The following is a 13,319-nucleotide window of genomic DNA, read 5'->3' as shown; positions in this document are numbered from 1 at the left end:
AAATTTTGAAGTGGCGTCGGTTGGTATTCCCGAGACCTTGTCGGTTCATTAAGCTAGGTACTCGAATACCTCCATGTGTCACCTGCAGAGGCGTGCTCCTCTCGGCGCATTTAATGCACGTATTGCCGAGACTAGTCTTTAAGAGGTGGTGACTTCCCTTTTTCCATTTACTCTCTCTATCTCCTAGTCAGAGCTTTAGCTTTCTTTTTTTCCTCCATTCTCCGAGAACTTTCTCTCTATCCTCTTTTTCTTGCATCATCATGTCTGGCGACGAGGGATTAAGCTCTGACGGTCTCGGCGGCAACACTTATCTAGCCTGTTGGAGGCCAGAGTTAACCAGGGCTAATGAAGCCAGGATCTGGGAGGAGTGTTTTATTCCCAAGTCAGTGAAGCTTTGGTTTGATGATGAACAGGTGGGCACTATAGTGCGTTCTGATGTGCATGTCTATACAAGACTATGTTTCGCGCTGGTTTCCGATTGCCCTTCCCAGCGATAATGCGAGAGTTTCTGAGCTATGTGAACCTAGCTCCGCATCAGGTCATGCCCAACGCATGGAGGCTCATCTACGCCTGCATGTTGCTTTGGCCTATGGCACTCGGACTGGGGCATTATCTCTCTGCCCAAGAATTTTTATGGGTATATCGGCTCCAAAAGAACCCGAAGTGTGAAGGCTTATACAACTTCCAGTCACGACGGGGGAAATTTATCCATATAGACGGCAAGTATTCCAACAACCACGCGTGGAAAAGTAAATACTTTTTCGCTACAGGTCAATGGGAGTTCCATCCTACTGAAGTTGCCAAAGGTCCGAGAGTGCCTCGGGAAATATGCGTTCCTGCAGGGAATGCGTCTAAAGAGCCAATTCTCACCGAAAAGGAGCAGCGCTGTGTGAACGACGTTCTAGCATGGACTCAGAAACACGAGAGTCTACTGAACTATTCCAGATTAATTAGCTCAGCCTCGGAAGGCAGAGGCCTTGACACTCAAGAAGGAGGTGCCGGTGGGGCAAAAAAGAGGCTTGCTTCTGTGATCGTCTGGGACCCAAAGCTAGTTGCCTCAAACCCTCCGGCAGCTAACACCTGAGCAGCTACCCCCCGGAAGTCTAGGCTCGATAAAGGCAAGGGCAAAATAGTCGAGCCACCTAAATAGAAGAATTTCTCTCTTCGTACAGGTGGGGCTTGAAGATAAGTGGGGGAGTGGCCCAACCTGCTGCTCCACAATTCTGAACTACAGGGCCTTTAAAAATGGATGCTAGGGCTAAAAAACTCAACACTCCTCCTTGGGTAGCCAGGGCTTTGCGCTTGGTAGATGAGCCCGAAGAGCCCGAAGCCCCTCAACTAGAAAAGAGGAAACTGATAAAAGCAGCTGAAGCAAAGGTGTAGGATCAATTTACCACCTTCTTGGCTACCAAGCAAAGGACCGATCTTGGACCGGTGGTGAAGCTAGTGGTAGAGGTTGAGGCCTTCCTTGCTAAAGAGCCCATCCTGGCGCGGCCGTTAAACGCTACTCCTTTGGCCTCGACTGGAGCTGTGGCCGGGACCGCAATCCCAAATATCCAACACATCTTGGATGAGATAGAATTGGAAGAACATTCAGATAGTTCCATAGGGATTGTGAGTGAAAGGACCAAGGGGCTTACTATAGCTTCTGAGGAAGCTCGAGCTCTATCCCTTATTGCTTAGGAGGAACCAAAAGCTCGTGCTTTAAAACTTGCAAAGGCTCAGCTGCCGAAACCCACACGTGCCAAGAAGGCTAATGTTGCCGAGAGGGCCTCAGCTGCCGAGAAAGCGTCTGCTACTGAGACCTCGTCTTCTTCCATCTCGCCAATAAGGCCCCAAGTGGTGGATTGGACTGTCGGCGGGCCCCTTGCAAAGTTTAGCGGCAACCTAAAGGGCAACCCTTTCCTAGCATTGGTGGATTTGATTCCACACGAAAGCCTTACAATGGAACGAGACACATCTGCTCAAAGCATGACTGAGCAGATGATTTTCTTCCAACTTTTTGTAAGTATAATATCTTTCTCCTTTTCTCTCTTTGTATATACATGCTGATGAAATTCTTGTTGCAGAGCATCATGAAGTCGCTGATCTTGTACTGCTACTTCCTGAAGGTGGCCAAGGACTCGGCCACTAAGACAAGCAGTCTCAACAACAAGGTTGCTGATCTGGAAGCTGAAAATGCCAGGCTGAAAGGGGTGGTGGCTAAGCAAGATGAAGAGCTATTGCTCTCGAGTCAATAGCAGTCGATAATGCAAGCCAAGACTTCCGAGGCGGCTGCAGCTCAGGCAAGGGCTGAGTCTAGGGTCACAGAGCTGTTGACTGAGATTGAAGGTCTCCGAGCTAAAGTGAACCGACTTCAGGAGGACAGTTCTATCATAAAAGCGGACCTGAATCAGTTGGAAGAAACGCACAAGGGGGTTTCGGATCAGCTGAAATTGGCTCAGGATGAGATCTTGGATCAGAAAGCCTTTGTGGTGAAGGCGAATGAAGCCAAGGTGGTTGCGGAGAAGAAACTCAAATTCTTCAAGGACAAGCACGTCCAGGTGAGGGCTCAACTGAAGGAAGCCAAACCTGAGCTACCAATTATCTGCGTCAGTTATCCTTTGCTTTATGGGTTCGAAACTCTACCTGGGCCAACAGGCTTATTCTGGGCTTCAAAACCTTTCGAGCATGGGCTAAGGAATCAACACGAAGAATAGATCTTAGCAAGGTGAAGATCGAGGACATCCCTTGTTCAGATTCAGCTATGGCGCAGCTAGTTAACCTGGGCCAAGAACAAATGCCCGATGCAGTGGGGATAAAACAATTTTTCTATGACCCCTTCTCGAATCAATAGTGCCAAGGTACCGAGGCTACCCCGGATAATGCACAATCTGCTGAGGCCGATACCGCCGAGTCCACATCTACCAAGGCCTCTGATGTTGCTCTTACTTTTTCCTCCAAAGATTGATGATGTAAAACCTTTTAAGGATTTTTTGAGTATATCTCAATTCTCTTAAAGAAATGAGTTTCTGTATATACTTTTCGTGTTTAACAGTTTTGGAAGAATAACATAAGTCTAACATCAGCCCTCAGAATAATAACCTTTTGATGTTTGCCTGTTGGTTAAGGTAGTTTGAAAGAACCCATAATTACGTTTTTCGAATTTGGTCTCGGGAAGATTTCTAGGTTTTAGACTTAACCATAGTTATGCTTTAGTTATGCTTCTCTGAGTTAGGTCTCGGGAAATTTCTTAGGTTTTCTGACTTAACCTCAAACTTAACCATAGTTATGCTACCTCGAGTTAGGTCTCCGGGAGTTCTTTAGGTTTTTGACCTCTGGGTTATGTTAAGAGAGCTTCTTTCGGTTGCATCTCTTTAGGGCTCGGAAAAGCCTTTTCAGCTGTATGTTCCGAGACTCATAGAACATTTTAATTTGTACTTATGAACTTTGTATGCTGTTTGACTCCGAGATACTTTATTCATTGAAATGAAAATAATGAAATAACAAAGAAACCACATATTACAGCATTTTAGACATAGTACTTTTTGAGGTGCTCAGCATTCCAAGGTCTCGGAAGAGCTTTACCTCTGGAATCCTCCAAATGGTACGCTCCTGCCCTGTTGCACTCAATTATCCTATAGGGTCCTTCTCAATTAGGAGCTAGTTTTCCCTCAGTTGGGTCCTTGGTTGCCAGTGTGATTCTACGTAAGACCATATCCCCAACTTTGAAGCTTCGAGGTTTGACCTTCCTGTTAAAATACCGAGTCAGTCTTGCCTGGTATGCTGACATAGTCACTTAGGCTAGATCCCGCTTCTCTTGTAGCAAGTCCAGGTTCAGCTATAAGCCCTCGTTGTTGGTCCCCTGCTAGAAGGTCTCTACACGATAGCTGCCCGAGCCTCGGTTGGAATGACCACCTCGGTTCTGAATGCCAAGGCAAATGGTGTCTCCTCGGTTGGAGTTCTTTTGGTTATCCGGTATGCCCACAAAACTTCTGGAAGATCTTCCGCCCATTCTCCTTTATGATCATCGAGTTTTTTCTTCAAGATTTTAAAAATCGTTTTGCTAGTGGCCTCTACTTACTCATTAGCCTGGGGATGCCCTGGGCATGAGTAATAGTTCCTTACCCGGAGCTAGGCACACCAATCTTAGAATGAGTCGCAGTCGAACTGCTTGCCATTATCCGTGATGAATGTATGGGGAATTCCGTACCGGCATATGACATTCTTCCATAAAAACCATTCTATTGCCTTAGTTGTGATATTTACTAAGGCTTCAACCTTTGCCAATGGTCCCACTATATCTACCCCCCATTGTGAGAAGGGTCAGGGTGAAGAAATTGCACTCAGGTCTTCAGGAGGTTGATGAGTGATATTAGCGAATCTCTGGCATTTGTCACAATTTCTGACTTATTCTGCTGAGTTCCAATTCATGTTGGGCCAAAGAAACCCGCTCGGACGGCTTTGTGCGCCAGTATTCAAGCTCCATAATGGTTTCCGCAAATCCCTTCATGGATTTCTCTGAGAATATAATTTCCTTCTTCTTTTAAGAGACATTTGAGGAGTGGTAACATGAAACCCCTTTTGTAAAGAATTCCATTTACCATTGTAAACCTTCCAACTCTTATTTTCAACTGAATAACCGACTTTCGATCTAGAGGGAGGACTCCTTTTTCCAGGTATTCCACGATTTCCAGTTGCCAATCGGGTACGGTCTCAGTTGTCGAGACCAAAACCATCTCGGTAATGGATGACTGTGGAAGAATTTGGACGGGTGTCTCGTCTTCAATCTCCCCATTCGCTATCGAGACTATTCGGGCCAATCTATCTACTCTTTCAATCTCTGGCCTCAGAATTTTTACAATACTGAACCCCTTTAAATAAATTCTGCATTTCTTGTACTTTAGACAAGTATAACTTCATCTTTTCTCCCTTGGCTTCGAATTCACCTCAAATATGACCGACGACGACTTGGGAATCACTTCGTACTTCCACGAATTTAGCACCCATTTCACTAGCTAAACCGAGTCCTGCCAGAACTATCTCATACTCGGCCTCGTTATTCGTAGTTTTAAATTTCAACTTCAAAGAACTGCATAGCTCTTCCCCATCTGGAGTAATCATCACTATTCCAGCTCCACCGTGCTTCTTCGTAGACAATCCATCTACATAAATTACCCATGTCTCATCACTCGGCCAACTGGTCATATCCAGCAAATTAGTGAATTTTGCCAGAAAATCAGCCAGCACTTGACCTTTGAGAGAATTTCGAGGGAGAAACTCAACATCAAATTCTCCCAGCTCAATTGCCCAGGTAGCTAATCTTCCTGATAGATCTAGCTTTCTTAACACCTTCTTCAAAAGGTACTCGGTCAATACCCTTGCAGTATGAGCTTGAAAGTAGGGTCGGAGTTTTCTGGATGCTATAATCAAGGCAAAAGCTAGTTTCTCCACCTGAGGGTATCTTTCATCAACACCCCTTAAAGCTCTGTTGATGAAGTACACAGGCCTTCGAATTCCTTCTTCTTTTCAGATTAGTGCTGCACTGACAGCCGTGGGTGTAGCGCCCCAGATCTTAAAAGTCTTATTTTAGACGTTTATTTTTTTATAATAATTAAGTAATGATATTTAATCTTGAGAAATTTATTAGATCATATGATATTGATTTATATTTGATTATTTTATTTGGTGATTGAAGAGATATAATAATTGAAGATTGATTAATATATTTTGGAGTATGATTATAATTTTTGGTGACTGATTAAATAAGGACATTAGACAGATTATGATGGGTCAGATTTCAGAAAATCTGTACCCAAATTAGTCCACTTTTCTTCTTTGTCCATTTTTGACTTTACCAACACTCTTTCCCTTTACTTTTTTCTCTCCTCCCTTCAATCACGCATATTCTTTCTTCTTTACCATTTAAGTTATATTATATTTCTTTTCTTTATTTCCACCAACCCACTCTTGCCGACAACACACCTACCTTTCCTTTATTTAATTTTTCCTTTCTTCTTTCTTCATTCCATTTTACTTTATTTTGCATATTTAATTCCTCTCCCCTGCTCAACATATTGCATAATCATAGAATATACGTGAGAAAGAGAGAGAGAGAGCTAGACAGAGAGAGAGAGCTTTACGGATGTAAGAAAGAGAAGACAGGGGAGAAAGAAAGAATGTTGCATAGAGTGAGAGACGGATAGAGAAGCATGAGAAAGAGAAAGCGGGTGAGATGCTGAGGGGGGAAAAACATAGATTTAGAGGATGGCCAAAAGAGAAATTTGCAGAATAATAAAATGGGTTCTTCAAAGGTAAAATTCTTCTTCCTCTAGCTTTGGGTATTTGATTTTAAGTTGAGTAATGGGTCTTAGATGAGAACCTTTTTGATTTAATCAGGATGATATTGGGTAGTTTCACTCTTGAGAATTTTGAATTAGTGTTGGGAGTTGATTCTCTATTTTTGGGTTAAATTATAAGATGTTTTGAATTGGATTTTAATGGGTTAACTTCCCTAAAGGAGTAGACTGGAGTTAATTGATTTTCGTGAATTGTATTAATTTAGTTGTGAATAAACAGAGTGGAACAACAAGATATTTTTTTCAAGATGATTAATTAGCAGTTTAAAGACTGCTCATAGCTTCAGTCTAGAGGTAAGTAAATTCACTAACCTTCTAAAAGTACTTCATGTCATGCTATTTATTCATTCTTGTATCAAACTGTAAATGATTATTTTATTTACCTGTCACGGAGATATGTTGCATGCATGAAGGATTTCTAAAAGAATTATTTAGAAAGTTTCTATTTATTTAAATGCTTTCTAAGCACAACAGGTTTATATTTGGAAAAGTTTCCATTGTAAGAAAAGAAAGTTGAGAAATGATGATGATTATAAGAAAGAAGAATGATGACAAACCCTCCTACATGTTACCCTAAGATGCATCAAAAGAAGTACAAAGAGAAGTACAAGAAATGAGTTAAATGTTTATAAAATGAGGGCACATGTATGGAGGAGAGTATTTTTGGCTCCAAGATAAGTAAGGATGAGAGGAGTTTGGTACCGATACTCGGATGGAGGCGAAACCACTGAAGGAGGCTATGCCAGAAGGTGGTATTCCATCAACATGACCGTTGAGTGCACCAAGAAAAGAGTTAATTGACGGTCGGGTATGGCTGAGGCCACAGTTCAGTGCCATGGTCACAAGGACCTGCAACCCTCATACACAGGGGTAACAGTGTACATGGGCCCTAATATGAGAAAATGATAATATGATTTACAATGATGATATACTATGATGATTTTCAATGATGATTTATAATGATGCATTATGATGATGATTTATAACGATGATTTATGACGATGATCTATTACTAGATGTAATAGTACGTATATGCTACGGGAGATGCAACCGTACATACATGTATTATTATGGCTGGATGTATATTTATTTGTGAAAACGATTTTCAAAACTGAGAACAAGGAGTGAAACTATTTATGGTTGTGGATTTTACTTGTTGGGCCCCTTTTGGGCTCATTCAGTTTTATTTCTTGTTTTCAGGTAGAAATAACGCTGGAATAGGAGGCTGGAATGGGGGCGGGAATAATTATTAATTTTCAAAGTCTTTTCATATTAGTTATTGTAATAATATGATGTTCCGCACTAAAGTTTAATGTTTCATAATTTCGCTTGTAATAAAATCTCTTGAAGAATGTTTTATACGTTGATCGTATCCTTTAAAATCAAGTACTCTGATAGACCTTATAGATCTTTGTAAAAGTTTTTGTTGTAAAAGGAGAGTGGCAAACTCAGCCTTAACGGGCTGGGGATGTTACAATTTTGGTATCAGAGCAAAGGTTATAAGGTTCTGGCAGACTTTTCACAAAAATAATAATATATATATATATATATATATATATATAGATTGGGGTTAATGGGAAGCCACATTCCGGCCAAGTAGAGTGTGTATTTTTTTTGTGGTCTCTAATATATGATGCATGAGCATTTTCTAATGGTTAATTTTTGGTTAAAAATCGTCTTAGTGTGATTAATTTGGAGGATTTTATTATTGTGATCAATGACGAAGATGGATTTTCTTTTATAAATAGGTTGTGATCTATAGTATCTGCCCATTTGGATTTGCGGCAATTTTCTTGAGTATCGATCAATAAGAGTATATTTTAAGGTGTCTCGAGGATTTGAAATAGATTATTGATCATGACTTTAAAAAAAAAAAAAAAAAAAAAAAAAAAAAATTGTATGATGGTTTTATGGATTTAGGTTGTGAGATAAATTCTGTAAGTGACTTGGTAACGAATGGTCTTATGGATGTCGGTTGTGAAAAGATTCTTGAACTGAATTAATGGTATAAGAGTTTATATGAGTTTTTGGTAATGGCTAAGGTTTAGTTGATGACAATAATGACACTATGATTAATGTTGTAATATATGGATTGATGAATAGGGCTTTACGTAGTGACATGAAGTGATTGCCTAAGTATTGCAGGGACAAATGAAATAAGGTATACCCTAGAGTATATAAGATATTTTGATATTTACATTTGTGGTTTAAGGATTTTGATATTTTCAAATGATTATGATGACTTTAAGGAACAATTCTTGAAATCTTTGAGGTGATTCTTAGAATTTGAGGTGTTAGGTTTTCTGTAATTAAGGTAAACTATGTTGAAGTGACGCTTAAGGTTTTGAGGACGAATTGGTGCTCTTAGGTTGTGGATAATATTTAAATTTTGAGGCATTAGTAAGTATTGTGTTATGAGAATTTTAGTTATATGCCAAAGCTTTTGATATAATTTTCTTTCATGAGGAAAAGATGATGGATTATTATTCTTGAGGTATTTTGAAGCATAAAGGTAAGAGTTGAAAGACAATATAATATAGTGATATGATCTAAATTTCCTTTATAAGATATATGTTCAATGATATTCATGTATTTTAGAGGTTGATAACATGTGATGGTGCATACTTAGATGTTTTATTGAAGTGATTAACTTGTTAAATAAATTGTTTGTTTAAAGGAAGTTATTACAATGACAGAATGATTACATAATGAATATTGAATGAGTACTGGATGATTACGAAAAGAAATGGTTGGAAAACAAGCTTCTTATAATATTACACCAGTGTCCTTGGTAAAAAAAAAAAAAAATTACTGCATAAAGAGACATGTAGTAATGATGAGCAGATGATTCCTCAGAGCTGCTCTGGGAATATTATTTCTGCACAGAGAAAACCTAGTGTGAGCAGAATCGCATATATTTATATAATTGAATTATCAAAGAGAATATTTAGTTATAATGAGGTACCCGACTAGAGCCTGTTGCGGAAAGACTTGCTACACCCCTGGAAATCGACCCAAAGTTTATCATACTGACGCTGGAGACGTTCGGTATTCTTCTCCATTTCTAGCATCTTTGGTCCCATGTATTCCGCATAAGATAACACCATCTTTTTCAGCTGAGTATTCTCCTGCTTCAAATCCACGTGTCTTCGTTTGTAGTCGCTGTATGACCCCAATTTGTTTTCTTAAGACTTTCAGCTCATCAGCTCTGGTACTCAAACGTCGTGCCATGTCAGAAACTGAAGCAGCATCTTGGATACTGAACGCCAATGAATCATTAATAGCATCAGTATCCGATCATCAGCTAACAATGTCTGATCCCGTGGAATTACGAAACCTTTGGCCACCGCTACAGCAATAGAATCGTGAAGCATGACAGAATCGTGAATAGTGATAGGACGATTGTCAACGGCAAAAGTTGGCTGCCATACATCAGGATATGTAGCAGGTTCATTAGGGTGTGCAATAGGTACGACAGGATGAATAGCAGGCACTTCAGGGGGAACAGCAAGCACATCCGGTTGCACGTTAGGAATAACAATGGGTTGTGCTGCAGGAGCAGCATTCAAATTGATGTTGTTAACGGATGACGATGATGCTGCCATATTTAGGAGAGTAAGGAAGATAGTTGAGAATACGAAGAATTTGGGAGAGATGAAGTACTGAGAATGGACTGAGTGTCATAAACTGAAGAGATTTTTTTTGAAGTTTCTGGAAGCAGCAGACAAGTGGCTTTAAAAAATTTTTACTTCAGGTGAAATAAACAATAAACAACAAAGCGTTAGGCGACCTCAGGCCGCAATGGAAATTTTTGTCAAAAGATCCCGTGGAAGTAGGATTTGGTCTCCTGTCATAAATTCGACTGAGCTCATTTTTCAAACCTACTGTTCACTCAACGACTTTGAATACCATGAGTGGGCAACCAAATGAATTGTCATGCCAACGCGCACCACACGCGCTCGTTCATTATCCAGAAAACCCTTCATATAAATTCACACCTCTTTCTCCATTGCAACACATGCCTTCTGATCATACCCCTTCACCTGAGATCTTCTGCTAATAGCCTTCCATACAATGAAAGCTCAACTTTTCTCCTAGTTGAGTGTATCCTCAAGAGAAAAATGCAGCATCACAACATGATTCACAAAACCCAACACCTTTTACTCTCAGTGGTAAACCATTGAAGCAAGATTATCGTTGATCATGTCCTGATAAAGCAAGATTATCCTGATCATGCTTCTCAGGCTAAATATCTCTCTTTTCTTCAAGTCTTCATACATGACAGAAGAGAGAGAGCATCCGATGTGGGTATTTTGAAAGTCTCAGAAGGAGTCACATGCACATCAGGTCCTGAAATGCTTATCAAATCTTCTTTTCTGGAAAACAACAGGACCATTTGTTTCTCTTTTTCTCTTCTTGACCTTGCAAGACCCAAGAGAGAGAGATTTTAGCATGTGTACTTTGGAACTTCCAGCTTGGAAACTTACCCATATCTTGCTTTGCTTGTTGATCAATTTAATTTCTAGAGCGTAGCAAGGCACAACATGTATTAGTCAAGAATGGATGAGAATCTTACATTTCAATTGAGTTGGACTAATAATTACAAGTTTCTGTTGCTGAGTTATGAGTTATCAAGTAAAGATGTAGTACAGAAAGATTTTGCTGATATTGTAACACCGACGCAAGATTTGAGATGAGAAAATAGAAACGATTGTGTATTTAGAATGAATCAAATTATGATGTCACTTCTAAGGTATATTCGTGTAATGATGTTTTTAGGAGATATAAACTATAGAATGATGGTGCTATTTACTTTTACAGATTTATGATGGTGAGAAGTTAATAATTATTAGAGCATCATATTAATATTTCGAATACTGAGATACGGAGGAAAATATAGGTAGAGATGATTTTTACACCTTTCTGGTAAGATTGATTAAATTAGATCGAGAAAATTATTGCGGACTTGCAAGGAGGACTATGATGTTTGGAGGTATGGTAATGATCAGATGACGTTTTATTTAACTTGATGTTTAAACCTTGACTGTAGACTGTCTTATATAGGGAGATGAATAATTCAATTGTTATTATTGAAGTTGAAAAAAAAAATGGAAAAGATTTTTAGGTAAGATTTTAGTGTGAACTGATGAACGATTGCAGAAATCGAAACTTTAGAACGTGAGAAAAAAATTTACTCTTAGAAGAAGGTGATGAAATTTCAACATGATAAAAGTGAATATTGAAGAGTAGGCTCTGATGAATGATTGCAAGGAATATTTTATATCTGAATCCCTCAGTTTGAAGATTGGACGATAATATTATAGGCTTTAATTTCGAGGACGAAATTTCAATAAGAAGGGAAGATTGTAGCGCCCCAGATCTTAAAAGTCTTATTTTAGATATTTATTTTTCTATAATAATTAAGTAATGATATTTCATCTTGAGGAATTTATTAGATCATATGATATTGATTTATATCTGATTATTTTATTGGGTGATTGAAGAGATATAATAATTGAAGATTGATTAATATATTTTGGAGTATGATTATAATTTTTGGTGACTGATTAAATAAGGACATTAGACAGATTATGATGGGTCAAATTTCGGAAAATCTGTACCCAAATTAGTCCACTTTTCTTCTTTGTCCATTTTTTACTTTACCAACACTCTTTTCCTTTGCTTTTCTCTTTCCTCCCTTCAATCACGCATATTCTTTCTTTTTTACCATTTAAGTTATATTATATTTCTTTTCTTTATTTCCACCAACCCACTCTTGCCGACAACACACCTACCTTTCCTTTATTTAATTTTTCCTTTCTTCTTTCTTCATTCCATCTTACTTTATTTTGCATATTTAATTCCTCTCCCCTGCTCAACATATTGCATAATCATAGAATATACGTGAGAGAGAGAGAGAGAGAGCTAGATAGAGAGGGGGAGCTTTATGGATGTAAAAAAGAGAAGACAGGGGAGAAAGAAAGAATGTTGCGATAGAGTGAGAGATGGATAGAGAAGCATGAGAAAGAGAAAGCGGGTGAAATGCTGAGGGGGGAAAAACAGAGATTTAGAGGATGGCCAAAAGAGAAATTTGCAGAATAATAAAATGGGTTCTTCAAAGGTAAAATTCTTCTTCCTCTAGCTTTGGGTATTTGATTTTAAGTTGAGTAATGGGTCTTAGATGAGAACCTTTTTGATTTAATCAGGATGATATTGGGTAGTTTCACTCTTGAGAATTTTGAATTAGTGTTGGGAGTTGATTCTCTATTTTTGGGTTAAATTATAAGATGTTTTGAATTGGATTTTAATGGGTTAACTTCCTTAAAGGAGTAGACTGGAGTTAATTGATTTTCGTGAATTGTTATTAATTTAGTTGTGAATAAACAGAGTGGAACAACAAGATATTTTTTTCAAGATGATTAATTAGCAGTTTAAAGACTGCTCATAGCTTCAGTCTAGAGGTAAGTAAATTCACTAACCTTCTAAAAGTACTTCATGTCATGCTATTTATTCATTCTTGTATCAAACTGTAAATGATTATTTTATTTACCTGTCACGGAGATATGTTGCATGCATGAAGGATTTCTAAAAGAATTATTTAGAAAGTTTCTATTTATTTAAATGCTTTCTAAGCACAACAAGTTTATATTTGGAAAAGTTTCCATTTTAAGAAAAGAAAGTTGAGAAATGATGATGATTATAAGAAAGAAGAATGATGACAAACCCTCCTATATGTTGCCCTAAGATGCATCAAAAGAAGTACAAAGAGAAGTACAAGAAATGAGTTAAATGTTTATGAAATGAGGGCACATGTATGGAGGAGAGTATTTTTGGCCCCAAGATAAGTAAGGATGAGAGGAGTTCGGTACCGATACTCGGATGGAGGCGAAACCACTGAAGGAGGCTATGCCAGAAGGTGGTATTCCATCAACAGACCGTTGAGTGCACCAAGAAAAAGAGTTAATTGACGGTCGGGCATGG

This window comes from Corylus avellana, chromosome ca3 (assembly GCF_901000735.1).
Source record: "Corylus avellana chromosome ca3, CavTom2PMs-1.0".
Lineage (NCBI taxonomy): Eukaryota > Viridiplantae > Streptophyta > Magnoliopsida > Fagales > Betulaceae > Corylus > Corylus avellana.
This window is presented reverse-complemented; position numbering follows the sequence as displayed.